Source organism: Columba livia, chromosome Z, assembly GCF_036013475.1.
Source record: "Columba livia isolate bColLiv1 breed racing homer chromosome Z, bColLiv1.pat.W.v2, whole genome shotgun sequence".
NCBI classification, from domain to species: Eukaryota; Metazoa; Chordata; class Aves; order Columbiformes; family Columbidae; genus Columba; species Columba livia.
In genome coordinates, this window is record NC_088642.1 from 2556074 (window position 1) to 2583951 (window position 27878).

At 48.1% G+C, this 27878-nt stretch overlaps 1 protein-coding gene across 6 annotated transcripts in view; it reads left to right on the forward strand.

The window, feature by feature from the left end:
• Positions 1–27878, forward strand: part of ZBTB7C (zinc finger and BTB domain containing 7C) — a 165108-nt gene that overhangs the window by 41412 nt on the left and 95818 nt on the right. For 3 of the 6 annotated variants that reach the window (XM_065046848.1, XM_065046850.1, XM_021284909.2), the window contains one exon: positions 26687–26785. The exons of 2 other annotated variants lie outside the window; for them this stretch is intronic. The gene's annotated coding sequence lies outside the window, so the exon portion shown is untranslated. Of the gene's footprint in view, positions 1–12380; positions 12529–26686; positions 26786–27878 lie in introns of all 6 variants that reach the window. One more of the 6 variants, XM_065046849.1, reaches the window with a different exon arrangement.

Here is a 27878-nt window from a genome sequence, read left to right on the forward strand (position 1 = left end):
TTCTCAGCTCCTTTCTACCATAGTCTTTCCCATCAGTTAGAGGAAATGATAAGAAAAAAACACTAGTTTTGCATCTGAGTGAGCTCCTGCTGGTTTTATTCTGGGTTTTGGAGGAAACTGTGTGATATTCAATGGGAAGGAAACAAATGAAATTTTAAAAATAAATAAATAAATAAATTGCAGGTTTAACCAGGAATGACTCTGAAAATGCTTCTGAATTTCCAAACCGGAGCATTAAATCCCGTGTGCCCTTCCCTCCCCCCACCCTCTTTAAGCCAGCCTTTGGCAGTCTGGGCTGCAATTCAGTGTCACGGTATCAGATGCTCCAGCCAAGCCTGCGCTTGCCGAAATCCTGGAGTGTTTTTGCAAGGACAGCATCCCGGAACGGGGGAGCTGAGCAGAGTGGACACGTCGACTTCCTTTGATTAATTACCTGTCAAAGCTCCCAAAACGCATCCCCAAAGCCGGTCAGAGGAGGCTGGGACATGGGAAGGGGAGAGCGATCCCCCCAGAATCGCCGGAGGGTCCCAGCACCGACCAGGAGCTGTCAATGCCGCCACGTGTGGATGGAGCTCGCAAACCTCCGGAGGAACATTTTGCACAGCGTGGCTCTGGTAGCTGTCATCTAAAGCTGAGGTTTGGGAATAACCATGCGCAGGGTGATGGCAGCATCCCCGTGGCTTTTGTTTCTTTAATTGCTAACAGCGAGGTGTTGCTGTTTTACTGGAAGAGAAGGGGGAAACTCGAGGTTTCTCATCACTTTGACCCAAGCTGCTGCTGAGCTCCAGAAGATTTTTGTGCTTTCAAAGACTTAACACCAAGGCAATGTTTTTGGGTTTTTTTAAACACATTTAACAGCGTGATGGTGAGAGGGAAATGTCACCAAACATTTGCTTGGTTCTGCCTACGTGTTGGTGTAGCGTGGCTTTCAGATGATTGCCCATATGTGGGGAAACACATTTTCTGTTACTCATACTGGAAACAACCGTGTCTGGAAAAGGCGACTTGTAGCTCTATTTGCCGCAAGGTGCAAGACAAAATTGATTTTAGGCGGCGAAGAGACTTTCTGTGTCAGTAGCAAACTTTGGATGGGGTCTCGACGTGATCTGGGAAGCTGATGGTGTAAAAATATGACTTCTCTACGTGGTTGTTCTTCTTTTATTTTAGCTGGTATGGCCCTAATCCTGCAAACATGCTGAATTGTCACCAGGGAGCTGTTTTGTGCAGGTACTGGCTGGACTGGGGTTTGCAGGTCGTTGCTGGTGGAAATGCTGGTAAATGCTGATTATTTGAATTTCTCTGGTCTCTAGTATCTATATCTGTGTATATATGTGTATATATATATATATACACATATCTATCTATCTATCTATCTATCTATCTATCTATCTATCTATCTATCTATTTATATCTAGATACCAGCCCAGGTAGAGCCAGTGGTGAGTCTTTGGCTCACCCCCGCCTTGTTGGTGGGATGCTTCTGTTATCTTTTGAGATGAAAGCTGCCCCAGAAATGTAAACCACCGGCAAGCTGTACCCCTTTTAATGTAAAATAGCAATAATAAATACTCTGCCGCTGTTCCCCTCATCCCTCGGGGTCACCAAGCACTCCATAAATCACCTTCCAGCCTCTCACATTCCAGCTGTTGGATGCACCGAGATGCAGCCCTGCGTGGGAATAGAAGAAATTCAATCTTTGGGGCCAGTGCTTATGTTACCTGTAGGTTAATGTGAATGGTTGGTATTTCCCTTCACTCCCCCTCCTCCAGGTCTCTGATCCATGTTGATTTGGAGGCTGAGCTCAGCCTGCAGCAGTTTGTATCTTTATTTCTGTTGAGTCCTTCATACCAGCTGGCACAAGGACCATCTCGCATCCCTCTGGCCAGGGCAGAGTTGTTGGCCTGTTCTTGGAGGCTTGATGAAATCCTGGGTGTTCACCTACTCTACAAATGGCGCAAGGTTGTATTTTTTGCCATCTTCTCTGCCCTTTCCCATGGATCTAAAGCTGGCACCCGGCCCGATGAAAAGCTCAGGTTTCTCTTTGGCAGGCCGTGGTCTCCTCCCTCCTTGTCTTGGGTCTTTGCTTGTGGAGAAGAGGTCTCAGCCATCACCACATCCTCTTTTCTTCTGTCAGCCGCACCTCCTTCCCATCCAGCATCCATTCAGGAGATGAGTGTTTTGGAAGGAGGGATGAGTGTGCCTGAGCTCTGGTATTTCTCTGTGGGGACCTCCTGCCTCTTCGGCACATCCTCTAGATCCTTGATTGCTCTTCCTTCTCCGTCCTCGCGCTGTTGGCCAAGGAAGTAACATAAGCCAGTAGGTTGGATGGTGTCCTGGCCCACACACAGCAGCCTAATTTCCCCAAGAGAAATGTATTTTGTAATTTCATTAGACTCCCAAAGACCTTTTCCTGGTGCTAAACCATCCGTGTTTCAGGATCACAGAATGGTTTGGGTTGGAAGGGGCCGTCAAAGCTCATCCAGTGCCACCCCTGCCATGAGCAGGGACATCTTCACCAGCTCAGGTTGCTCAGAGCCCCATCCAGCCTGGCCTGGGATGTCTCCAGGGATGGTTCATCCACCACCTCTCTGTTTTTATACTGTTTTGTTGTTTTTATCCAGAAGAAAAAGATGTAGTTGAGGTTCAGCTGCAGATTGGCCTCTGCGCTCTTGCTTGCTGAGACTCAGTCAGGAGCCATATCCAAATTATCCAAATTCAGACCAGGCTGCTGTGGGCTGGTAGCAGCTCAGGGGAACCATAACCTCCATCGCCAAGGTCCAATCCAGCAACCAGGGTTATTTTAAAGCAGGCGAGTGGAAAACCCACCGAGATAAACGCTCAGGTAATCACATGGGTCCAAACTGTGCAACCACCTTATGTCATCAGAGCAATCTGAAAATCAATTTGATGTCTGGCAGGGAGGCAGACACGCCGGGTCCCTTCGGCGTTCATTAGCATTCAGGTGGCAGCACTCTGCCGAAGCTGCTTTTTCTGGGAAAGCCATTAAAAAAAGATAAATTAAAGGCAAGTGGGGGGACAAAATAAAATAAAGCATTAACCATAATTTCCTCTCATTAAAGGTAACAACAGCCCCAGCACCAGTCTTGAACGGGGCTGGCTGATGGTTTTCCAAGACGGGGAAGCGAAGTGCACACCGCAGAAGTGAAGCGATGATCAAATAAGAAAGCAAATGAGGCTCCCCCCTCGTTTTTAACAAAGGCAGGAACGGGGCCGGTGGCAGAGTGGTTTAGCTGAGCAGTTATAAAATTGGAGGTCAAAGCCTGACATGGCTATTGATGAATCGGAGGGCGATAGAAGAAGAGTCGCAGGCATTAGGAGTGGGCTGCGGGGACTAAAACGCGAAGGGAGATTAAAAGAAGTTAAGTGCCTGGAGGTGGTGTGTCTGCACGGCAGCAAGGAGGGCGGTAATTACAGTCACCGCAGGCTCGGAGAGGGATAGAGAGAGGACTGGAGCGGGTAAAATAGGTGTACAGGGGTGAAATTCAGGCTTTTCTCTCTAGGTGCTGAATTTGGTCAGGTTGTGTCGTCTGCGGGTCATCTCTTTTTTGCCGTCTCTTCTGGAGTTATCTCGGTTTATACCCTGATATTTCTGATATAGCCACAGGTTGTTAATGAAGAGCTGGATTCTGCTCTGCCAATGGAGAATGATCAAAGTCAACATCCGGTGCCTTCTACTGTATGTCAGCCTCATGGGCATTGAGTTCAAAGCTTGAAGGAACAAATTCTTTGAAGATCTGGTTTGCCCTTGGTAGTTCATGCCTCACCGGGCAGGGTGATGGGATGGAGCCGGCTCAGGAAAGGTTTCCTGCTGGAAAGGGTCACAGTATCTCAGACTGGTTGGGGTTGAAGGGACCTCTGGAGATCATCCAGTCCAACCCACCTACTCAAGCAGGGTCACCAGAGCAGGTCACACAGGATCGTGTCCAGGTGGGTTTGAATGTCTCAGAGAAGGAGACTCCACAACCTCTCTGGGCAGCCTGGGCCAGGCTCTGGCACCTCAAAGGAAAGAAGTTTCTCCTCATATTCAGATGGAACCTCCTGTGTTTCAGTCTGTAACCATTGCCCCTCAAACATCGGGTGTCAGGCTCATGTTGTGGCTTTTCTGGTGTCACCTAATGGCTCTTGCTTGATGAGATCGCCCCTTTTCATGAAGACTTTATGAGCTTCAGAACTTTGTATCATCACGTTGCCCTTTGAAACTCAAGTGGAGATGACGCCCTGGGCAGGTGACCTAGTGAGAAACGTAGATGTGGAGACTTGCATGTATGTTATTAAGCTTGCTTGCTCACAAAGCCAAGCTCCAAACGAGCCTCTAATTGCTGCGACTGCAAAATTGTGTCTGTGGGGTGTAGCAGCACCTTCGTGAGTCTCAGATAGTAACAAACAGGGTGAACTCTCCTGCCTCTTACCACATGCCTTGGGGAGCTCAGCTCGGTGGCTTTGCCTTGGTTGGTCTAGACTAACTTTTTTCCTGATGATTATTTCAGTGGTTGGAGTGACAACAGGAACGGATTAAGCCTGTTAGCATCATGCTTTCCAATGTTTTTATTGATGACATGTTCAATTGATTGATTAGATCCATGATTGCATGCATCATGTTTTCTGTCTGGCTTCTAAGGGAACAAATCTGAGACCTGGTGCTTTCTCTGTCCACATATCTCCCTCCAGTGAATCTTGAACAATGCAGTGGCCGAGGGTCAAATTTGATGGAGGGCTAGCAAGAATTTGGAACATCTCAGTTTCTTGAAAATAAATATCTTGAGATGGCAGAGCCATTCGAGGTGGTTGCCGCCCGACTGCAGCAGCTTTCTGGGTGGTTGCTTTTAATAAATGAGTCCTAGGGGTGCCTGCAGTCTCTGCACAGCCAGACACTCCTAGGATAAATCCTGGACCTAATTCTGAGCTGTCTGGCATCTTATGTAGTCATTTGGCTTCTGCAAAATGGGGACAAGAAGCAGCCAGACTGATGTTTGACTGCGAGGCGCTGAGGGATTGAACTTTTTGCATGTGTCTGAGTCGGGCAGACATAAGTCTTGAATCAGATAAAAAAAAAGAAAACAAGTTGTTAGTTCATTAGACATGACTAAAGGCTGCTTGGGTTAATGGAAAAGTTGAGCAGAGCTTAATTGTTCCTGCGTAACGAGCAAATGGAGGAGCTATGGAGGCAATCGGAGGCGATGTGTGTAAGGTGGTACTTGCGTGCTTGTAAGGTTGGAGGGAGTAGGTGTGTCAGCGTCAGGTTGCATGAGGAGGAAGAATATAAAAATAAAACTCAAGAGCTTCTATTTTGAGAGCTGCCAGTGGCAGAGCAGCCATAGAAAGATGCTGGCCTGGGATGCTACGGGTTCAGATGTGGTCTAATGTTATTTTACACATTTATCATATAATCACAGAATGGTTTGTGTTGAAGGGACCTTCCCAGCTCCCCCAGTGCCCCCCCTGCCATGACAGGGACATCTTCACCAGCTCAGGTTGCTCAGAGCCCCGTCCAGCCTGGCCTGGGATGTCTCCAGGGATGGTTCATCCACCACCTCTCTGGCCAACCTGGGACAGGCTCTCACCACCCTCAGGGACAACAATTCCTTCCTCATGTCCAGCCTGAATCTCCCTCCTTTAGTTTAAAACCACCACCCCTTGTCCTATCACAACAGGCCCTGCTCAAAGTCTGTCCCCATCTTTCTCACAGGCCCCTTTTAAGTCCAGAAAGGTGCAATAAGGTCTCCCCAGAGCTTCTCTTCTGCAGCTGAACACCCCAGCTCTCTCAGCCTGTCCTCCCAGCAGAGCTGTTCCAGCCTCGGATCATTCACCTTTATTTCCTCATGGCCTTCCTCTCCTTTAGCCCCGGTCACCATGACCGTCCTCACCTCCTTGCTTGTGGATCAGATCAGCAAGCTGATCTTTTATTATTATTCTTTTTTAGTCTGACTAAGAAAGTGGGAGAAAGGCAAAGAAAGGGGTGGGAATGGCATCACGATGGCTGGGGTGACTGCTCAGGTCCCTGCTGCTGTCCCAAAAGAGAGGGGGGACACCAGGGTCAGTGTAGGAATCCCCAGCAACATCTGCGTGGCTCCTTCCATCACACCATTGAGGAGTTACAGGGCTTAATAAGTGCTATATCGACACAGAAAAACATACTTTATGCAAGAGCAAACTGTCCATGAGGTGGAATAAAAATTTTATGTGTCATCTCTTTTCCTTTCTCCCTCTTTTACGCCTAAATAGCAGATGTTGATGTTGTCTGGATGGGTCTGATCTCGGCACTCGGGTTGTTTTATGGCTGTTCTTGCTGTTTTCATGCGAGTCAAGTGATTTATGTGCATCTCTGTAGATCTGGGCCTTTGGATAATATCGAAGTGCGCACCCCCGCATGCCGCCACGGCAACATCTCATAACCCCTGTGTAGAAAAATATTTCCTTTTCATTTTAGCACTAAAGCTGGAATTTTTGGGAGGGTTGATGGTGTGAAGTGCCTGACTCCCACCCAGGTAAATAAAAGTTGAACGTGTTATTCTTTGCAGGACCCTTTTTGGAAAACTCCTTGGTGCCTGTATCTGCTGATGTGGGGGTAGAGGAGTTCTACACCGTGGTGGTGATGGAGAGATCCCTTTTGGTCCTAAGCTGGGCTCCTGGTCTTCAGCAGTCAGGTCCCTTGTGCTCAGCATGCTCTGATGATGGTGGTTTAGTATTGGGGCTTAAGATTTAGGAGCAGCGTTTGACCCCAGAGTGTTGTCTCAGCCAGGGTAACGCCAGGGGATGTTACGTATAGATACCAGGGGGAGATCCTTGAAAGTGTTTTGAAGCCAATGGGGAGGAATAAAATAAAAATAAGAGGCTGTTTTGTGCCCCCCCCGCCCCAGCAGCCAAAGCAGCATTAATGAAATTCTGCAGAGGGCAGAGGGAGGGCAAGGCAGCGCAGTCAGCAAAAAGATGAATCCAGACGGCTGTAACATAAATATCGAGGGGGATGGAAGGAGCTGGAGCTGCTGCCCTGCCCTGCAATGCCGAGCGTTGCAATTTCAGTCTGCGGTGTCCTAGTTTGAGAGCAGCCATCTGCACGTGCGCACACACAGTCATGGAATCGGGATGGTTTGGGTGGGAACGGACCTTTAAAAATCATCTGGTTCCATGAGCAGGGACATCTTCACCAGCTCAGGTTGCTCAGAGCCCCGTCCAGCCTGGCCTGGGATGTCTCCAGGGATGGTTCATCCACCACCTCTCTGGGCAACTCATTTTAGTGAAACCACCTCCTCGTTTGGCCAAGGTCTTGCTCCCTCTGATGTGCCAGGCTGCTGTTTATCCCTCTGTGTTCTCTTCTTCCCTTCCCTTCCCTTCCCTTCCCTTCCCTTCCCTTCCCTTCCCTTCCCTTCCCTTCCCTTCCCTTCCCTTCCCTTCCCTTCCCTTCCCTTCCCTTCCCTTCCCTTCCCTTCCCTTCCCTTCCCTTCCCTTCCCTTCCCTTCCCTTCCCTTCCCTTCCCTTCCCTTCCCCTCATGCACATGTCCCACCTTCTATTTTGGGAGCTGCTGCAGATGCAGCCATGCCATGGCTTTGCTGTGGTTTGGAGTTGGAAAAGGATGACTATTTTTTTTCACTGGTATGGAGGAATCACGGGTGCAAGCTGCAAAATTTAGAGCCACATGTCCAGAGCCCACATCTCAGGGATGTCTGCTTGGAGGGTTTTGGATTCTGCTTTGAATTTCTGATTGAAGGAAACCTTGGGTCCTGGAGGGGCTTCTCTTCCAGGAAACTAGGGCTCCGAATTAGAAATGTGAATGATGTCTGAGGAGCACATGGGCTTCCTGGGGCTTTTGTTGTCTTCAGACCACTTTTGTTGGAGGATACGTGCTCCTAACGCAAGTGAGATACCATCCCAGCCTGGACCTGTGCTGGGATTGCATTGCAAAAGCAGAGCTCGGGTACAGTCCCAGGGAAATGGAACCTTCTGGCTCCAGCTTCATGATGAGGTTTTGGAGAACATCAACGTGAAGGCTCAGAGTCAGGTTTGAGGAGAAGGTGATCTACACCGGTGTGACAAAGGCCGCGTGGGCAGAAGGCAAGGCGGGTGAAGACCCTTGTTGAGGAGTACATGGGAAGTGTGGCCAAAAGGGAGGCCAGTAGGTGCTGGGAGACCAAGGAAGAGTTGAGGCTGAGCAAGTGTGGAGACCAAAGAAGAATCTAGAAAACAGAGGCTTCACCATGGCTACCAGGGGAGTTCTACAGGGGTGTGCACTAGTACCTCAGCTGTTCAGCGGGTTCATAAAGGATCTGGAAAGTGGTGACCAGGGAGATGACAATATTTACTAACTTTAGTGAATTATTTCAGGTGTTTAAAACCACAGAGAGGTGGGGAAAGCTCTAAACATCACTGTGGATACTGCTTTGAAATACCAGCTCAAATCATCTGTTGCTGTCAGAAAGACAAATTGACTGTTACGAGTTAATATGATGAAGGTTGAGAAGAAAAGGAGAACATGGGGCATGTGGCTGGACTTCATAGTCCAGGAGCATCTTGGCCAATGTGTACCCCAATGCAGAAGGCGGTAGGAAGGACCTGTAGGAAGAGAGTCTCAATAGATTAGGACACCTAGTGCTATAAAAACCTGGTCCTTGAAGGTTTCAAATAGACAGAAACACCAAACCATGGCTGGTGTGAAGAAGGGAAGTATGGAACTGTTTATTCATTATTTTCTCTTTTATATCCCAGAAATGAATGTCTAGAAATGAAATTATTTTGCAGCAGGGTTAAAGCAAACAAAAGGAAATAGTTTTTCACACGGTGTGCAGTTAAACTGAGGAGCTAGTTGGCACCACGTGTTTTGGAGGCCAAAGGTGTAAAACGGTTTGAAAAGCATTTAGATGAAATAAAATCTCAGTGAGGGCTCTGGGATTCAGGTTCACTCTTACAGGTGGATGGATGGTCAGCAGCTGCCAGGTTGAATGAGGAGGAAACATCTCCATACATTCATATTTTCTGTATGTTTCTGGGTATCTCATGTCAGCCGCTGTTCAAAACAAGATATGGGGCTGGACATCCCTTTCTGCCCTTCTGCTCTGCTCTGGTGAGGCCTCGCCTGGAATGCTGGTCCAGCTGTGGGTGCTCAGCACAGGACACACACGGACCTGCTGGAGAGGGGCCAGAGGAGCCACAGGAATGATCCGAGGCTGGAACAGCTCTGCTGGGAGGACAGGCTGAGAGAGCTGGGGTGTTCAGCTGCAGAAGAGAAGCTTGGGGAGACCTTGTTGCACCTTTCCGGACTTAAAAGGGGCCTCTGAGAAAGATGGGGACAGACTTTTGAGCAGGGCCTGTTGTGATAGGACAAGGGGTGATGGGTTTAAACTAAAGGAGGGAGGTTCAGGCTGGACATGAGGAAGAAATTGTTGTCCCTGAGGGTGGTGAGAGCCTGTCCCAGGTTGGCCAGAGAGGTGGTGGCTGAACCATCCCTGGAGACATCCCAGGCCAGGCTGGACGGGGCTCTGAGCAACCTGAGCTGGTGAAGATGTCCCTGCTCATGGCAGGGGGGGCACTGGGGAGCTGGGAAGGTCCCTGCAACCCAAACTGTTCTATGATTCTTTGATTCTGTAGGTATTTCTTTCCATTTTATGGGCCTGGGTTGATGTGTTGTGGGTCCCTGGTGATTACCCTTCTCTTTACACTGTGTCCTGCAGTCAGACTCAGTCCTTCAGGTGGTCCCTTGTGGTCCCCAGCTTCATGAAGCTCCGACAAATACCTGCCAAGTCTCTGATGCACTTCACTTAGAGCTATTTCTGCTTCTGCTCAGCTTTTTAATCTCCTCATTGATCTGAGCTTGCTTCTCAGCTTATTTCTGCTGGGTAGCACAGCACACATGGACTAGAAGGATGGAGTGGCTGACATGCAACCTGAAAAAAGCCACTGCTGGACACTGAGAGGCAGTTTCCCTGTCTCTGGAATTCTGTGCCAGTCTGGTCTTTCTGCAAGCTGGAGACCAGCAAGGGGTTTGACCTTAAGAGGGAAGGGGCTTCTGAGGGCATTCACCATTGTTCTAGCTTTCCTTTTTGTGTTATTAAAAAAAAAAATAGCGAAGAGCATTTTGCCAATGTGCATTTGCTGTTCCATTCACTGGAAGCAAAATTAGCTCAACGTTGGCCATATTTGAAGGCCCTGCCAACCTCAAAGGACCTCATTCAGTATCCACTTTGTTTCTGCAATTAGCAAGACACAAGAGCATCTGGCGTGCAAATTGTGTGCTAGGACAAACTCCCGACGTGAGGTCCTGCACTGGCAAGCAACAGTTCCAAACAAACAAACAGAAAATATCGCTTTCAGTCAAGAGATCTGCTGTTGGGTTGTCTCCAAATGCCTGCACGTTGACACAATACGTTTTTTGTCTCGCGGTGTCCCTCCAGGGTCTGCCTGGGTAGCAAGAAGGGTCGTGTGCGTCGTTAGTTGATTACCATCTTCTAATTGCATCTGGTGTGGCTGTCTAACATGCTGTGTCTCAGCTGTCACTGTGGCATGGCTAAAGCCAAACCTTCTCATCATTCCAGAGAAGCTGTGGATGCCCCATGCTTGGGAGTGTTCAAGGCCAGGTGTCTCTGCCCATAGCAGGGAGGTTGGACTAGATGATCTTTAAGTTCTTGACCAACCCAAACCATTCTGTGATCCTCCAGCTTGTGATCCTCCTGCAAACTGCTCTGGAGAGCTATGGAGGAGAAGGGGTAGAAGAATTAATGAGACACCATCCCGAAGGCTGATGTTCTTAAGCCCATGATGAGGCTCCTTCTCTACCAGTGGGTAAATATCAGGTCCTGGAGAAGGGGAGATCCCAGATTGCTGCTCAGCTTGAAGACACAGGGTGGAGTGGAAAAATGGCTGTTCACTCCAGTTTACTGATACGATGTCAAAATTACGGTGACAAAGCCACAGCAGCATGTTGCCTTTCTGCAGAGGACCTCCCTGTCCCCTGGTGAGAGGTGCAGGAAGGATGGCACCAGAAGTTATTTTTTCAATATTTCCTTAAAATGTATGAAAAATAGTAGAATTTGGGACCAAAATGCTGAAGTGTCAGTGAAAGGGAGCAGATATCTTTGCTGGAATCAGAGCCAGATGTTCGTGGGAGAGCATGGGCTTGGTTGATGCTTCCGTATTTCATTGTCTAAGGTAGGGTTGACCCAACGGTGATTGCCTGTTGGAGCATGTGGATCCTTGTGGCAGAGGTTGTTGGTTGTCCTGCTCTCAGGTGTTGCAGCTGCTGAAGGAATGACCCTTTTGATGGAATAAAGAGAAAAATGAGCAGGTGAATAACCAAACAAGTTCTGTTGGTGCAGAACAAGCAAACGATTGATTGCTTCTCTTGAGGGTTTTCAAGCACTCTTGCATTTGACTTTGCCGGGAAGTTAAAGGAAAAACACTGAGAAAGGTGAAATTTCCTATTTGATCCTGTAATATCTTTTCCCGAAGCTTGTGCAGAGATCTCTGGAAGGTCAGTGGCATCTTCTGCGGTGGTGCGATGGGCTCATTGCCCTTTCCCCCCTGTGCATCCCCGTGGATAACCATGTCTCCAGACCCTGCTGTCGCGATCCAGCTGTGCAAGCGGCAAAGTCCAAATGCTGTTTTTACGTGCTTGGCTGAGCCCTCTGCTGTTTCCACATTTTGGCAAAGGAGGCTGCAATCCAGCGCTTGGTATGTGCCATGGCACTGGGCACTCAGTGTTGCATGAAAGTGAAAATGAGTTGTGAGGCCGAGAGAGAGGTGATGGGCTGGTCAGGACTGGATGTGGCCTCGGGAGGGGTTGGAAGTAGGTCCTGTCACCTCCCCAGAGCTCTTGTTTTCCCTTATTTTTCTTCTTCTTGCCTTTTTTTCCGTGTCTGTCTGCGTTGGACATCCCAGGAGATGGTGCCCTTTGCAGATGGGCGTTGACCTTGGCCACCACCCAGGCCCGATCTGCTGGGGCAGGTGGAGATGGGAGGAATTTAGAGCCTTTGAGACCATCCCTTAAGCATTTTTTGAATATTCTGAGGTGTGATTGAAGCCTGATAACTACTTTTTTCCACTGAAAAAAAAAGAGATAATTCAGGGTTGTGGGAAACTGCGCTTACTTCAGCTTGAGGTAACTTCAGCTGAGCTTGTTAGACTCTCTGGTCCATCCCAAACCTTTCAGCTGAGGGAACTAAAAATAAAATGGTGATGAACAACAATCCTGCTGTTCCTGTTGCAAGAGTTTTGGGGTTTTTAATCTTGTAACTTTGACGTGATTCATGGAAAATAAATGTACTACAACTTTAAGGCTTTGCCTGTAGCTAAATATAAGGGTGTGCTGGCTCCACCCTGCCGCTTTGTTAGCGATACAGGCATTTATTTATTTTTTTTTTGTTTGTTTTAGTTCTGTTTTAATTTTTTTGTGGTGAATCTCCACCATGAAATAACCAACAGTTAAGTGAGTGGTCTTGAAGCTCACGGGAGAGATACCTCCTAAAGTTTTCCCCATGGAAACTTAAAGGATTGGGACTTCACCAGATTTCAGTTTTCACGTAAGTGCTGCGCACTCTCATCCGGTGGGGAGATGATGATGGTGGGGATGAAGGTTTCATATAGTAAATTTGTTTAAACCTGACTTTCGTGAGCCCCTGGCCCGGTTGATGTTGAGCCAACAACCAAGGGCAACATATCTTTGCATTCAAGCTTGGGGACAATCAGCCCGGAGTGGATTACTCTTCTTTTCCTAAACATTTTTTGAGGTGAAAACTCTGCGGTGTTGGTAAAACTCCAAGAGGTGATGGCAGAGTGTGTTTTCAATCAGCGTTTGCTCAGTCTAAACTTGTGTTTTATTTTTTGAAAGAGGAACTGTTTTCGTCTATATTTTCTGTAATCATACGCTTATTTTATTAGCTTTTGCAAAAAAGAAAATAAGCTGTATTTCCCCCGATGCCTGGGCACCTGTTTTATATGAGCTGCTGAAGCGTCTTTCTCCGCTTCCGCAGAGCAGATTTCTTGTGACAAGCCAAAAGAAACGGCACGACTATATACTAAAAAGGGAAAAAAAGTAGAAAAAAAAGAACCACATGCTGTGCTATTTTGGTAGTAGCAAATTATGCGTCCTACAAATTACCATTGGTTCCGAACATCGTCCGTCTGTCTGGATGACAATGTCCTGCTTTCAGACCACCGCTAATACGGTTAGAGTGAGGATAATTCCCGCTGAACTCCAAAGCGTCGCCTCTTTTCCGAGCCCTGATTTATTCCTACCAGCAAATGTCATATGTAAGTAGGAGGTTTATGGCTGTATAATTCACAGACTGTTGGGCATCTTATTAGGAAGGACTTGGGCTTTTTAAAAAATGACTTTAGTATCTGGAAACTATCAGTTCTCTAGATTTTCTTGCTTGCTGACTTTCTCTTTTCCTATTTTATTTTCCTTTTTTCTTTTCTTTCCCCTCTTTTTCTTTTCCTTCCCTTTTGTTTTCCTTCTTTCTTCCTCCTTTCTTTCTTATTCTTTGTTTCTCTTTGTTTTTCCATTTTCTTCTTTTTCTTTGTCCTTTTTTCTTTCTATATTTTTCAGTCATTTTCTTTTTTCCCTTTTCCCTCTTTTTTCTCTTTTTTTCTCTTTTTTCCTCTCTTTTTTCCTCTCTTTTTTCCTTTTTTTTTTTTTTTTTCTTCTCTTTTCTCCTTTTTCTCTTTTCATTTTCTTTCTCTTTTGGTCTCTTTTATTTTTATTTCCCTTCTCCCTACTCCCATTTATCTTTTCCTTTTCCTCATCTTTCTCCTTCCCCTCTTTTCCTTTTCTTCCTTTTTATCATAATTTATTTTTTAAAAAATGATTAATTTTTCTCTTGTTTTCCTATTTTCTTTCTTTTTTTTTCCTTCTTTCAAGTAAAGAGCACGTTGAGGATTTTCTCACCGTTCTGTTTTACCTTCATCAACATCAGCTCTGAAACACCACTCGGAAACCACGGAGGGGAATGTGCTGCTGTAAATACATTGACCGATAGATTAAATCAGATTCCCTGCCCAGGAGGCAGCTTTCTTCTCTCCTACAAGCCCTCTCTGGACCATAGCAAGGGCAGGTTATGAGCCTTCCAGATGTGGAGGTCCAGAGCAGATGTTGTCTTGTCCCACTTCACACCACCTGTGGTTTCCTTTCCTATTTTCCTGAGTCACCTTTGTCACAAGTGGGACTGAAAGGCAGAAAGAGAATGACACGTCCATGGGGACTGGTTGGTTTTCACCTTCAATGCATGTTCCTTTTAGAGAGTGTCTGCTTGGCGTTTCTGCAGCATCTCTTTCCTGGATCACATCTGTGCTTCTCTCCAGGGTCTTCTCCGTGCCGAGCAGAGGACAGGAGGTGAGGTGCTTTACTGGCAGCCTGGGGACAGAACAGGATGGTGGCCTCGTTCCGTGCCAATGGATCCAGGCATTGCTTAACTTCCTTTAAATATAGGAGTGATGAATTCAGAGACCTCTTCACCAAGATGCTGAAGGGAGTGGAGCATCTCCCGTGTGAGGAAAGGCTGAGGGAGCTGGGGCTCTGGAGCTGGACAAGAGGAGACTGAGGGGGGACTCATTCATGTTTGCAGATAGATAAAGGGTGAGTGTCAGGAGGATGGAGCCAGGCTCTTCTCGGTGACAACCAGTGATAGGACAAGGGGCAGTGGGTACAAACTGGAACACAGGAGGTTCCACTGAAATTTGAGAAGCAACTTGTTCCTGGTGAGGGTGGCAGAGCCTGGCCCAGGCTGCCCAGGGGGGTTGTGGAGTCTCCTTCTCTGCAGACATTCCAACCCGCCTGGACACCTTCCTGTGTAACCTCATCTGGGTGTTCCTGCTCCATGGGGGGATTGCACTGGATGAGCTTGCCAGGGCCCTTCCAACCCCCGACATTCTGTGATTCTCCTCTTTCTTTCTCCTCCTCTCCTTTGCTTCATTCTCATACATCCTTCATCGTTCTCCTTCATCCTTCTCCTTCACCCTTCTCCTCTTTCTCCTCCACCTCTATCACAGCCATGACTGCAGGCTGGTGCCACAGCAGGATCTGGGGACAGCTGGGTGAGGTCCCAGTGTACCAGAGTGACATTCCCAGCTCTGACTGCCACATCCATGAGCTTTATCTGATGCCGGAGCCATCTGCTTCTTGTAGCACAAAAGCAGATTGTGCAGAAGGGAGACCCCACGGTGTCTCAGTGTGGGGGTGGTGGGAGGGACTTCTGGGAGATCTTGTGAAGGATTCTCTCATCAAGTAAGAAGGTGTAGGGGAAAGGGACCTGGGGGTCCTGGTGGACAACAGGATGACCATGAGCCAGCACTGGGCCCTTGTGGCCAGGAAGGCCAATGGTACCTGGGGTGGGTTAGAAGGGGGTGGCTAGTAGATCGAGAGAGGTTCTCCTGCCCCTCTACTCCGCCCTGGTGAGACCACATCTGGAATATTGTGTCCAGTTGTGGCCCCTCAGTTCCAGCAGGACAGGGAACTGCTGGAGAGGGTCCAGTGTAGGGCAATGAAGATGATTAAGGGAGTGGAGCATCTCCCTTATGAAGAAAGGCTGAGTGAGCTGGGGCTCTTTAGTTTGGAGAAGAGGAGACTGAGGGCTGACCTTATTAATGTTTATAAATATATAAAGGGTGAGTGCCATGAGGATGGAGCCAGGCTCTTCTCGGTGGCAAACAATGATAGGACAAGGGGTAACGGGATCAAGCTGGAACACAAGAGGTTCTGCTTAAATTTGAGAAAAAGCTTCTTCTCAGTGAGGGTGGCAGAGCCTGGCCCAGGCTGCCCAGGGAGGTTGTGGAGTCTCCTTCGCTGGAGACATTCAAACCCGCCTGGACATGTTCCTGTGCGACCTCACCCAGGCGTTCCTGCTCCAGTAGATGATCTAGATGATCTAGATGATCTTTTGAGGTCCCTTCCAATCCCAAACATACTGTGATACTGTGAAGGTGTTTGTTGCCATGATTGGTCCCACAATCACCCACCAGCTGCTTCTATGGTGTCTTGGGGCTTTGGGTGGACAAACAGGACAGCAAACTTATGGAATCATAGAATCATTATGTTTGGAAGACCCTCAAGGTCACAGAGTCTGATTATAATCTAAATCTGGCCCTGAACCCCATGTCTGTAAGAACCTCATCTTTTCAGCTTTTAAACCCTCCAGGGATGGTGACTCCAGCACTGCCCTGGGCAGCCTGTTCCAATGCCCCACAGCCCTTTGGGGAAGAAATTGTTCCCCAGATCCAACCTCAACCTCCCCTGGCGCAACTTGAGGCCGTTTCTTTGTGTCCCTGTGTCCCCTCAGCTCCTGTTCTCCAGCTGAACCCCCCAGGTCCCTCAGCCGCTCCCATCACACTTGTGCTCCAGCCCCTTCCCCAGCTCCGTTCCCTTCTCTGAACTTGTCCACGGTGGGTTACTGACACATGGGTGCAAGGCAAGTGTGAAATGCCCATTGTTGCAAAGGCACTTGCAGAGGTCTCTGTGCATGGGAAACTTTTATCCCTCTCACAGGACTAGCTGAGCTGCATCCTCAGCTACTCGGGAGCTGCTTTGTGTGGTGTTTCAGGTTGTAAAACCAAAGACAGATTGCTGCCACAGCGTAAACAAATCTATTGAGACCAGACAGCTTGCTAATTCACCCTGTGCCGCGTGTGTATCTCTCCACCCCTTTCCTGCTTCCCTCGCCAGACTGAGAATGGATGGAGCATTGCTGCCTTCCGAAAGACAGGGAGAAAGAAATTATGCTTCTAGAGACCAAGCCAAGCAGGAGGACTCATTTGGGACTCTGGGGTGAATGTCTGGTGGGATTCCAGAGTGTCCTGGTCCAGCAGATGTTTCCAGGCAGGTTTTCTGATGGGGACAGACTTTTGAGCAGGGCCTGTTGTGAAAGGACAAGGGGTGATGGTTTTAAACTGAAGGAGGGAGATTCAGGCTGGACATGAGGAAGGAATTGTTGTCCCTGAGGGTGGTGAGAGCCTGTCCCAGGTTGGCCAGAGAGGTGGTGGATGAACCATCCCTGGAGACATCCCAGGCCAGGCTGGACGGGGCTCTGAGCAACCTGAGCTGGTGAAGATGTCCCTGCTCATGGCAGGGGGGGCACTGGGGGAGCTGGGAACATCCCTCCAACCCAAACTATTCGATGATTCTATGATTCTCAGTGCCTGGATGAAATGAGGAGGAGGAGGAGGAGAGACATACCCAGGAAGGTACCAGCATGTGGGGAGCAGAAGAACCACCATGAACACATTCGGAACTCATAGTGCCTGACAGCGTCTGCTCCAGACCAGCCATTTCAAGGCTGCCCGAAAGCACAGCTAGCCAGTATGGTCAATGTGGACTTGTTGGGCTCCCGGCAGCAAACAGGGGTGTGTTGGGCAGTAGCTATGGAGGTGGCAGCAAAAATAAGGGACCCACCACTAAGGCTACTTAGGAGCTGCTTTGGTAGGACAGCCACAGCGAAGGGACGGAGCTCTCACTGCTTGGGTTCAGCAGTGGTGTTGCTCCAGCCGTGCTGGTGGTATTTTTAATAATAAATTAACCCAATAGTGGTTGCACCAAGCCAGGCCTGGCAGGAGATGGCACTAAAGTTTCTTTGTCACTCTGTCTGGGTCAAACCCCTTGAGTGAGGCCCCGCTTGTCCGGGTGACTTTGGACAAGGTGTGTCATGACTTCTGGAACATGTCTACGTAAATCTCTACCTACAGGTCCCCAAATTTTTGGCCGCAGATAGAAATTCAAGGCTGTTTTTGTTTAAGGATTGATGAGCTGCAGCTGATGTTGCTCATTTACACCTTTTCCATCTCATAATGGAAGGGGTGCAGTTGTCCACTGGCAAATGGAACAAATGCCCTATAGACCACTGAAAGAGGGATGTGTGTGTGTGTGTGTATACGCTGCGGAGGGGCAGTGCATGCAGATTTGTCAGCATTTCTAAGAAACAGCAATTCTCCTTTGGAAGCCTAAGTGAACACCACTTTCCGAGAGCTGCCTAATTTAAATCATCTTTGCTCTGTTTTGTCCTATCAATTATTTCCAGCTGTCACATTAAGTGCCACCAAGACTCTTCAAGAGGCTTCTTTCTGCTTCCCTCTAATAAACCCAGAAACAGACACCGGTCCTTTTGTCCGGGGCTCTCTCTGGTAGCTCTCAGCATTCAGTTTTCTGGAGAGGAACCACTTTGTGAAACAATAGGACAATCAGACCTGCGGCGGCTCAAGTGCTGCCATCCTGCCCTTGAAGAGGCAGGGGAGGAACAGGCTGGAATCGTGTTTTGGCCATTGCGGTTAATGAGTTCTAGGAAAATCTTTGGTGTGGGCTCAACAAAGGTGCAAAAATACTCCTGCATTTCATGTGCTCTGAGATTTGTTGGGGTTTAGTGCCATCTCCGGTGCTCAAAGAGAGTGTTAAAGCTCTAGTATTCGGTTCTGGATTAGGGCTTACAGTCTGAGTCCAACAGGAGGGTTCAAGCCCGTGTCAGGCCTTTGAATACACCTGCTTTCCATAAAGTCCCAGGTCTGGAATTGGGTGGGAAACAAAAAATCTAAGGAAAATGGTCAGGAAAAGATTGGGGGTTGTTTAGCTCAGGTGGTTGGTTGTAAGCTGAAGCTGTGGTTGAGGAGAGAACTTCACCCTCCAGCTTTTCTTCAGGGGCAAGGAAGGTGGATTGTTTTCTGGTGATGATATTTCCTATTGAAATATTGAATGCTTCCTTCTTGTGGTTGTGAATGGGACACCCGGGAAGCGGAGCACCCTGGGTCCAATTACCAGCACCGTGAGGCCAAGTGCTGCTGTTGGTCAGGAATTTATAGCTTTTCATACGTACTTGAAAAGATAAAACCAGTTCCAGTATAGGTTGAGAAATTACATATTAGAGAGCAGTGTAGGGGAAAGGGACCTGGGGCTCCTGGTGGACAACAGGATCACCATGAGCCAGCCCTGGGCCCTTGTGGCCAGGAAGGCCAATGGTACCTGGGGTGTATTAGAAGGGGGGTGGTCAGTAGATCGAGAGAGGTTCTCCTGCCCCTCTACTCTGCCCTGGTGAGACCCCATCTGGAATATTGTGTCCAGTTCTGGGCCCCTCAGTTCAAGAAGGACAGGGAACTGCTGGAGAAGGTCCAGCGTAGGGCAACAAAGATGATTAAGGGAGTGGAGCTGGGTCTCTTTAGTTTGGAGAAGAGGAGACTGAAAGGGTGAGTGCCACGAGGATGGAGCCAGGCTCTTCTCGGTGACAAACAATGATAGGACAAGGCGCAATGGGTACAAACTGGAACACAGGAGGTTCCACTGAAATTTGAGAAGAAACTTCTCAGTGAGGGTGGCAGAGCACTGGCCCAGGCAGCCCAGGGAGGTTGTGGAGTCTCCTTCTCTGGAGACATTCAAAACCCGCCTGGACATGTTCCTGTGCGACCTCACCCAGCCGTTCCTGCTCCGGCAGGGGGATTGGACTAGATGATCTTTTGAGGTCCCTTCCAATCCCAAACATACTGTGATACTGAATTAGAAGTAGGAACCCAGCCAGCCAAGCTGCCTCTGATTTGTTTACATATTAACATTTTTATGGCTGAATATGTGCCTGGTCACTCGAATTTGTCAAATTTGCTGCCTCAGCTGGGCCAAAAAAAGGGGTCCTGGGGAACTCAGACTCATTCCTTGCTCCCCTTCGCGTCGTCTGTAGGGATGGCTTGTTTATGTCTGGGATTTTCCTGAAGGAAGACGTACTTGGTAGCACATCCACAGGGAAAGCTCAGGGTGGTTGATATTGATCCCAACCCAAATGTGGCATCACGAGATAATTGAGAAGGTAAACAGCATTGCAAGTGCATGAACAGGAGCGTTGCTTACCTTTGGTGGCATGTCCCGCACACATCGAATGTTGTTGAGTTGAGGACATCTGGGATTTTTTACTATCCCAAAGAGTTACTGATCCTCCATTATTATCCAACATTTTCATTTGCTGTCTGGGCAAGATTTCCATGTGGAAAAAGATGTTTCTTGAGATACATCGGTGTACGTGCTACAGGGAGGCAGACAGGGCAATTGTCCATCAACCATGAAGGACAGGGCTGTCACTAGAAACTGGAAGTGCTGGAGTCACCATCCCTGGAGGGGCTGAACAGACACGGAGATGAGGTTCTCAGGGACATGGGTTAGTGCCAGGGTTGGGTTAATGGTTTGACGCGATGGTCTTGAGTGTCTTTTCCAGCCTAAACAATTCTATGGTTCTGTGGAAGGGGGGTCAGGAGATCAAGGCTTGATTCCCACCTTGGGCACAGCTTTTCTGTGCAGCGTTTCTTTACATGGTATCTGGATGACACTTCCCCACTGGTAAAATGTCTCCCACAATGTGTCTTTCCCACCCATTTGAGGTGTGATGTCTTTTGATGTCCAGTGCAGTGTCTGACGTGCAGTGATGCCCTTGCTTGGGGCCAGAAGTCACCTGCAAACCAAATCCTTGTGGTGGCAATATCCAGAAATTTGTGGTATGAGGCTCTTTGTCTAATTGATTGTAAGAAGACCTGTTTCCTGCAACAGGGATTTCCTGATCCTGTAATGCTGGGTCTGTTTGTTAACCTGGTGGCTCATCCAGTCTCTCCTGAAGCCCATCCACACTTGGTCCCACCAGTGCTTCATCAAGGAATTCTGCAGACCCACCACCTGCTGCAGGAAAACTGTCTCTGTCTCCTTGTTTTGAACCTTCTACTAGGTTAATGTGGTGTCCCTGAGTGAAGGAAAGGAGACTGGCAGCAATCATAAGATGGTACAGTTGCCCATTATAGCAGTTGGCCCAGTTAGAATGCTTGTTTGTGTTACTGTCAGGCTTTGGCGAACCAGTCTCCTCTAGGCAGGCCAGTGGAAGGGAACTGGGAGGGAGCCTTGGTTTTAAGGACTCACCCTGAGCGGTGGTTTGTATGTGTAGAACATCATGGGAGATAATGTTGCTGGCTGGGGGTAAGAGAGGCAGGTTGGTGAAGCAGGTCTAAGAAGATGCTGAAGGGTCTGAAGCATCTTTCTGATGAGGAGAGACTGGGAGAGCTGGGGCTATTCAGCTGGAGAAGAGAATCTGAGAGGGATCTTATCAATATTTATAAATATCTGCAGGGTGGGTGTCAAGAGGATGGACCAGACTCTGTTCAGTGGTGCCCAATGACAGGGTGAGGGGCAATGGGCACAGACTGAAGCACAGGAGGTTCCATCTGAATATGAGGAGAAACTTCTTTCCTTTGAGGTGCCAGAGCCTGGCCCAGGCTGCCCAGAGAGGTTGTGGAGTCTCCTTCTCTGAGACATTCAAACCTGCCTGGACACGATCCTGTGTGATCTGCTCTGGTGACCCTGCTTGAGCAGGTGGGTTGGACAGGATGATCTACAGAGGTCCCTTCAACCCCAATCAGTCTGAGATTCTGTGAAGCAGACAAGAGAGGGAGGGGGTCGTAACTGTCATAACATGATATATTAAGTCCCATTTTTAATTCTGAGTATTGACAGAGGGTTGAACCACTGAATCCAGGTGTTGGGATGGGCTGAGATCATGTAGCTGCCTGGTTTATTTGTACAGGGACCTGCACCAGTGCTCTTCATCCAGACCCAGCCATGAGGAGCACCAGCACCGCTTGCTGCTCTGGGACCACTTCTCCCCAGACCTTTCCCTGCCTACATGTGAAGGGTGTCTGACCCAATTTTCAGGCAGTGTTGGCTGTAACCAGTGCTGGCTGTGAGTGCAAATGGGCGCGTAGGCTCCGGCTTTACCTGCTGCCTTCTGCTGATGATCTGGCAGAACACAAAGACCTCGTTGAGGTGGTTAGTTTGGCTACAAACACACATCCCTTCCAAGGCATGCTTGAGGAAGGTGATGCTGCCACCCTATCAAGCTGTTGCTTCCCCACGTTCCTCTTAATTTGTAAAATGAGAGCATCCCGATGTCACCTACAGGTCTTCAAGCAGAATCTCTGCTTTCCTATGGGGTTGCACAAATCATAGAACAGTGTGGGTTGAAGGGACCTTCCCAGCTCCCCCAGTGCCCCCCCTGCCATGAGCAGGGACATCTTCACCAGCTCAGGTTGCTCAGAGCCCCGTCCAGCCTGGCCTGGGATGTCTCCAGGGATGGTTCATCTACCACCTCTCTGCCCAACATGGGACAGGCTCTCACCACCCTAATGAAGCTATAACAGAGCAGAATGTTGCACTGAAGAGGTGACAGTCTGAGATGAGGGGCAGCAGGTAGATGGAGAATGAAAAAACAATGATCCTGAATTGGCTATGGGACATGCAGAGGTCTCACCACACACAAAGTCGCTTGTAGTGTATGGAAATGTGCATATACATCTATATGGTTGCAAAAGATGCAGGTTGTTCAGTTGTGTTATTGTGAAATAGGACATGATCATTAGGAGTGAGCCATAGGAACACCTGGAGGGGCAGAGTTAAGGGTGATTATGCAGCCCAGCCCTGATGTTTCTTCACTTTGGAGAGCTACACAGCATAATTTCGTCATAGATTTATAATACAGCTAATTGGCATGTAGTTTGATATGCAAATAAAACCATCATAAATATCAGAGAAAGATTTAAAGCTGTGCTTTCCACTATCGTGCTACAATCCTGGCTTTTCTGGTCACTCTAATCTACTCAATTACTCCTTTCATCAGCTTGTCTTTTGAAGACATGACATTTCTTTCAAGGAACATCTGTCAGACATGTATTAATTAGATAATTTTTCTGCGTGGAATGAAAAAAACAAGGGTGGGGAACCCAGAACCCTGAGGATCAGATGTGACCAAGTAGTTATTTTGGGGTAATGTGGAGATGTGTCATGCATGGCCTGTGCTCGGCCTACAAAGGCCTCTCTAGCTCTTGGCAAGGAACAGGTTTCCTACCAGAGATACACAATTTATGCTGAAGATTACAGTCAAATTTTCTTAATGTAGATAATAAGAGCATCTGTAGCAGACACCATTGAGATGTCACGTCCAGACTGAGCTTTCTAGATCAAGGGTTCTACAGGCAATGGCGCTGAGAGGTGTTTTTAATTCAGAAGATTAAGCTTAAGGAGTTTAAGAATGGGAGAAAGTGTGGATGGAGTCAATATTTTTGTGTTCAAGGACAAATTGAAGCCGTAGACTTGTTTGCTGGTAGCATCAAAGTTCTCAGGTAGCTTGGGAGACCTGGGTGCTTCTCATCTGGGTCACTCTGAGAACCAGATTTACTGGGAATTTTGTGTTGTGGTCTTGGGTGAATCAGTGTCACTGTGATTTTTGAATCAGGTACGTTTCATGCAATATCAAGAAATATGTTATATGCAAGGGGGCTATGACCAGGTGTGTCATCAATATGCACAGTTCAGCTGGAGAAGAGCTGCTTCTGCAATTTTGGGGACAAATCTAAGTCTTGCAGCAGTGGAGTAAATTGAAGAAGGGAAATGCACATGTAGTTGTTGGGCAGGAGTTCCCAAAGGGTGTCAGTAGCAGTGGAGCTTGTCTCTTCATCAGGGAGCTTTGGAAATGCTGTTAAAGTGGGATCTCCTCTGTCAAACCCCTCCTTGAAACCTCTGGTTCTCCATCCAGGGATGAGAAGTCACTGGGCATCCATCCCTGGGGTGCTCAGCACACATGGACCTGCTGGAGAGGGGCCAGAGGAGCCACAGGAATGATCCGAGGCTGGAACAGCTCTGCTGGGAGGACAGGCTGAGAGAGTTGGGGTGTTCAGCTGGAGAAGAGAAGCTCCGGGGAGACCTTAGTGCACATTTCTGGACTTAAAAGGGGCCTGTGAGAAAGATGGGGACAGACTTTTGAGCAGGGCCTGTTGTGATAGGACAAGAGGTGATGGTTTTAAACTTAAGGAGGGAGGTTCAGGCTGGACATGAAGAAGGAATTGTTGTCCCTGAGGGTGGTGAGAGCCTGTCCCAGGTTGGCCAGAGAGGTGGTAGATGAACCATCCCTGGAGACATCCCAGGCCAGGCTGGACGGGGCTCTGAGCAACCTGAGCTGGTGAAGATGTCCCTGCTCATGGCAGGGGGGGCACTGGGGGAGCTGGGAACGTCCCTTCAACACAAACTGTTCTATGATTCTGTGATTTTTGTAGCTAGGTAGTGGACTGCTGGTGGGTCCTGCAGGTTTCAATAATATACATAATTTTCCCCCACCTGCCCAGCCAAATAATCAAAAAATTGATTTGAGGAGAAAGGGAAGGGATGCTCATTATCAGCTGGGCATCTGTTAAAACAGTGTATTTCACAACATTCACAGTAAAATCGCAACACTGGCAATGCTAGGCTGAAGATTTTTGTTAAGGGTCGTGCTTTCTTTGCATTGCTCGATAAAATAAAACCTTCAAAAGCACCGGTGGCAAGGTCCCATCTATCTGTTCTCATACATCCAGCCGCTTCTGCTTGAATTATTCATGTTGGAGGAGTGATCTGCAAACAGCTCCCGTGATCTCCCTGTGTTCTGTGTGTGTGCTGGACTCACCCCTGCATAGGTCAGGGCATTTTCTCGTTCCCTTCCTCGTGGCAGGGAGTCTGTGGGAACCTCCAGATTGCTCAGCGCCTCTTTCTGATTAACCTTCCAGTGTTTATTATTGACGCCGTGTGATTTATTTGGACGTGGTATCATCACTAGATAAGTGAGAAGACTCTGTGCAAACATCTGTTGCTTTTGCTTGATGAGCCCTATTGTAGAAAGAACATCAAGGAGCTGCAGAGGCACTTGTAGGGAAAATGTCCCTGTAAGTAAAGGCAGCACTTCTCACCCAGCACAGGATGCATTTCACCTGCCTGTGCATCTTAACAGAGCTTTATTTTGGTGTTATATATACAGATATATACACACATATATGTGTTTTATATGTTTGCTTTTTCCCCCACAAACTCTTATATATATATGTATATTCATACACATATGTGTTTCATGTGTTTGCTTTTTTCCCACAAGCTCTGCTCTGTTAATTTTAGTTTTTCCTAACGTGTTGTGATTTGGTCATGGAAAGAGCTTTGTAAAACTAGTCAGAAAGGGCAGTTTATGGTCAGGCAATTGGTAGGTCCCCTGTTTACTATACAATCCATATTACTGATAAAACAGGCTGTAGGCCCACCTCTGACAGCATTAGGATACCTTCTCCCCTTTGGGTGAAAAAAGCTCCATTTAAGGTACCTGCTTTTATACATTATCACTGAGTAGGACCTGTGCCTTGCCTAGAATATCCCTCACTTCCAGCAAAACTGGAATACAGTAGAATTTGTTAAAATATCTTGCCCCTCGGCATTCTGGAAGGAAGATTTTCTATTAAACCTTAGGGAAATTACTGGTCTTGTTAACTAGTGGAGAAGTAATGAACCACAACAGGGTTACTCGAGAGATTTGGGCCCTGGCTTTGTGAGACTGCATTGTTTCTTTCAATGGTAGAAATAATTTAAGCAAACAAACGAGGAAAGAATTTCTGGAAATTAAAGTACGGTACGTCTGTTTAACAGGAGTGGCGCAGTGAACAATTGCACAGTCAACCTCAGAAATCCATCCATGGTAACCAGTCACAGGAGGGAAAAATAGACAGCCCTGCCACCAACTTGGTATTAAAAGTTATATTTTCCATTTTTTCCGCCGTTGCGGGCCAGTCAGGGAATTTCCATGAGCAATCAGCGTGGCAGAAATCCCCTTTCTGCTTTGTAGCAGCTGCTGAGCGATGGAAGTTCCGATGCTGGTTTTGGCTTTAGTGGGTTTTGGTCCCAGTTTCCAGTGAGATTGGGCTGGGACAGACCTGTGGCCAAGGCTTGTTTGCCGTGGGGTCTGGTGGAGGAGGTTCACCTTTGGTTTCACCACCTCTGCGAGGTACTGATGGGTCTGGGGTCTGTGCAAACCTGTGTGTCCCGTGCATCTCTGGGCAAGAGTCTGGAAGAAGGACAGAAAGACGCTGCCAGGCTGGAGTTTGTCCAGAACTAAATAAACCAGAAATATTGGGCCTTCAGGCCTTCAGTTCCTCAAAAGACGTTTTTGGAAGGGATCACTGGGCTTTTGTTCTTCCATTAGGGGAGTGAGGAGAGAGCATTGTTTTCCTCCCCTCATCTGTTCCCCTTATAGGGGAAGAAGAAGGAGGACTTGGCCACCCCGAGCTGAGCATCTCAGGGGACCTCCCAAAACAAAGGAGAAAAGTGTCGTCATCGTGTCCCCGTCATCCCCTTGCCTCCCTTCACCCCGCTCTTGGCACGGCGGTGCCCGCCCGGGGCTGGCGTGCCACACATCACGGAGCATGGAGCGATGTCCCTGGGCCTTCCTCCCTGGAAACCCAGCAAACTTCTCCTATCTCCAGGTTTATCTCTTCCTGGAGACTTGGCAAGGCAACCTTGGGGTTTGTGGTCTGCCAAGAAGGTGTGTTAGCTCCGGGATGGTGTTGACAGTGTAGGTGTCCATGTGTGGTGGCTTGGATAAAGCAGTGTTCCTGAGGAATGTTGTTTTGGTGTTCCTGGATGTGGATCAAAGCTCTATGGACGCATCCGTCCTGGTGTGGTTTCTCTCCTGTGTGCTGCAGCCTTCCATCCCTGGTCTACAGAGAATTCCTGTGGGTTGGAGAGCATCTCCCCAAGCCTGGTCTGCATGATCATTGCATTAGCTCCTCATACGGGGCTGACATGTGGAGCTGGGATGTTGTTTTTCTTTTAGTTATTAGTTGTATCTGTTTTTTTTTTACAAAATATTGGACTAAGACCAACCTTCTTCTTTTGCCCAGGCTCCAAGGCTGCCCCTGCTGAGAGCCCCTGAGATACTGAACTCTATGGGAGCAGAGACCACTTGACTGCACTCAGCACCTTTCAGGATCAGGCCCTAGGTAATTGTTCTAATTCTCTGCCTGGATGATGGGTGAAATTTGATATTTTGGGTTATGCAGACCATCTGAAATGACATTCCTAGTTGTCTGTCCCATGAATCCATGGATTTCTTTTTTTTCCTCTGAGGGCTGACACTGGCAATATATCTCCTGTGCTTCCAGAGGGGGATTTATAAAATGGTTTGGGTGGGAAGGGACCTTCCCAGCTCCCCAGTGCCCCCCCTGCCATGAGCAGGGACATCTTCACCAGCTCAGGTTGCTCAGAGCCCCGTCCAGCCTGGCCTGGGATGTCTCCAGGGATGGTTCATCCACCACCTCTCTGGCCAACCTGAACTGCTGGGTCACTGTTGTGGCAGTGGTCACCAGCTCTTCTGCTTGGGAAGTTCTCCTGAAGTGAAGTTGCAGAAAGCTATAAAAACAAATTAAAAAGTTTTCACTCCCATCAGAAGCAATCAAAGGCTTAAAATATCAATATTTGTTGGCAAGGATGCGTGTTCAGGTTGGACTTTTAAGAAGGGCTCAAAAGCTACAGCCGCAGGAGGCTGCTTTCTAAATTACATCTGGCAACTATTTTCTGCAGAAGGAAAAAGTATGAAAATGCTATTTACCCAGGTTCACAGCAGCTGCATTCTCTCCTCCATACCTGGCCTCATTGTTGTGCCTTTGGTAAATGTTAAAACTTTGCTCCAAGGTGGATAGATGGAAATCAAAGGTCCTAGGGCCAAGCAGTGCATCCTCGTTGAGATGCGGTGTCAGCCCGATGCCTGAGGCGTACACGGGCAGGATTTAATCCAAGCTTTATTCTTTCAGCCCAGCAAGGCCAGCTCAAACTCAGAGCGGGAGCTTGAGAAGGACCTCGGGGTGGATTTGGAAGAGGAGTAAGAAGGGAGCCAGCAGGATGCTGTGGATGTTGCTCTGAAACACTAAAGATGAGGGATTTTCTGGAGGGTTGGCTTCCTGAGCAAGATGTTTTTCCTTATAAAATTCTCGATGTCTTTAAAAGTATCGGTCAACAAAGCATTATAATTTTTAACTGAGTCTGTTGGATTTTTTCCTCCAATAAATCAGTCAATAAATCCCAGCTTCCCACTGA